Genomic DNA, 2500 nt, shown 5'->3' with positions numbered 1-2500 from the left:
CTAATGAACACTTCTTCTCAGAACAGTCCAGGAGGAGAAGAGGAGAGAAGTATAGGTGTGTGCTTTCCTTGGTGTGTACCTCTCTGATTTCAGAGTGTTTGAGGTTAAAGCGGAAATGGTTGCATCAAAGGAGTTCCTTTTGTTAGAGGACACTCTCTCCCCACGATCGTTCTCTCTTTCTCCCCTTCTCTGGAGAATGCATCAAACCCTCTCTCTCCAGCTTTTATACCCACTATCTGTCTATCGCTCTCTCTCTCTCTCATCCCTGACTTCACACAAACCTTTGCAAGTCTTTCAGATTGTATTTTATTTTATTTCAAGAGACTGAAAATGGATTTTAGTTTTAGAATGAAAATCACCCCTTAATTCAGTTTTGAAAGGACGTTTAATCTCACTGTCACATCGCAGAAAGAGTGCAGAAAAAAGGAAAACAATTCTAAGAGAATGGAAGGAAGAACAAATTAAGTGAGAGTTCAGAATGGATCCAGGTGTTCTCAGGAGGGTTCAGAATGGATCCAGGTGTTCTCAGGAGGGTTCAGAATGGATCCAGGTGTTCTGAGGAGGGTTCAGAATGGATCCAGGTGTTCTGAGGAGGGTTCAGAATGGATCCAGGTGTTCTGAGGAGGGTTCAGAATGGATCCAGGTGTTCTGAGGAGGGTTCAGAATGGATCCAGGTGTTCTGAGGAGGGTTCAGAATGGATCCAGGTGTTCTCAGGAGGGTGCAGAATGGATCCAGGTGTTCTGAGGAGGGTTCAGAATGGATCCAGGTGTTCTGAGGAGGGTTCAGAATGGATCCAGGGGCTCTCAGGAGGGTTCAGAATGGATTCCGGTGTTCTCAGGAGGGTTCAGAATGGATCCAGGTGTTCTCAGGAGGGTTCAGAATGGATCCAGGTGTTCTCAGGAGGATTCAGAATGAACTCCGATGTTCTCAGGAGGGTTCAGAATGGACTCCGGTGTTCTCAGGAGGGTTCAGAATGGATTCCGGTGGTCTCAGGAGGGTTCAGAATGGACTCCGGTGTTCTCAGGAGGGTTCAGAATTGATTCCGGTGGTCTCAGGAGCGAGTCATTAGTCTCTGGAGCAGCTTTCTCTCCTGAACTTGACTAATACGGTCCTGAGCTGGTATATTTGTTCATATCAAACTCCGGAGGATACTGTTGTTGCGCCCAGAATGCATCTCAATTAGCCTCAATTAGTCTGCCTGTAATACACACACACTGGTCCACACACACTCTGTCAGTCTGCCAGTAATACACACACACTGCTTCACACACTGTCAGTCTGCCAGTAATACACACACTGCTTCACACACACTCTGTCAGTCTGCCAGTAATACACACACACTGCTTCACACACACTCTGTCAGTCTGCCAGTAATACACACACACTGCTCCACACACACTCTGTCAGTCTGCCAGTAATACACACACACTCTGTGACAACGTCATTTTCTTGACAACGTGTCTCCTCTCCCTGAGTGTGACCAGCAGCGATGTAGTGCACTAGTTCCAGCAGGTACCCTATTACCAATGTAGTGCACTAGGTCCAACAGGTACCCTATTTCTAATGTAGTGCACTAGTTCTAGCAGCTACCCTGTTGCTGATGTAGTGCACTAGTTCCAACAGGTACCCTATTGCCGTTGTAGTGCACTAGTTCGAGCAGGTACCCTATTACCCATGTAGTGCACTAGTTCCAACAGGTACCCTATTTCTAATGTAGTGCACTAGTTCTAGCAGCTAACCTGTTGCTGATGTAGTGCACTAGTTCCAACAGGTACCCTATTACCAATGTAGTGTACTAGTACCAACAGGTACCCTATTGCCATTGTAGTGCACTAGTTCCAACAGGTACCCTATTACCAATGTAGTGCACTAGTTCCAACAGGTACCCTATTACCAATGTAGTGTACTAGTACCAACAGGTACCCTATTGCCGTTGTAGTGCACTAGTTCCAACAGGTACCCTATTACCAATGTAGTGTACTAGTACCAACAGGTACCCTATTGCCGTTGTAGTGCACTAGTTCCAACAGGTACCCTATTACTAATGTAGTGCACTAGTTCTAGCAGGTACCCTGTTGCTGATGTAGTGCACTAGTTCCAACAGGCAGCGGCAGGGAAGGGACAGAGAAGCGACACTCGCCATGGGAGATGCTGAACAGCACTTTGGTTTTCAATATTGGAACATCTTCGCCCACGCACACACTCAGGAGAGATTATTTCAGGTTATTATCTGGATCTCTGTGTCTCCCTCTCTCTCTCTCTCTCTCTCTCTCTCTCTCTCTCTCTCTCTCTCTCTCTCGCTCGCTCTCTCTCTCTCTCTCTCTCTCTCTCTCTCTCGCTCGCTCTCTCTGTGCGTCCCTCTCTCTCTCTCTCTTTCTCTCTCTCTCTTTTCATCTCTGTTCGTCTCCATCTCTCCGCGTCTCCCTCTCTCTCTACATCTCTGTGAGTCTCCCTCTCTCCTTCTTTCTCACTCTCTCCATCTCTGTGTGTGTCTCTCTC

Source organism: Oncorhynchus mykiss, chromosome 25 (genome assembly GCF_057628025.1).
Source record: "Oncorhynchus mykiss isolate SJ-2025 chromosome 25, ASM5762802v1, whole genome shotgun sequence".
Lineage (NCBI taxonomy): Eukaryota > Metazoa > Chordata > Actinopteri > Salmoniformes > Salmonidae > Oncorhynchus > Oncorhynchus mykiss.
The sequence above is the reverse complement of the archived record's forward strand: the minus strand, read 5'-3'. Positions refer to the sequence as shown.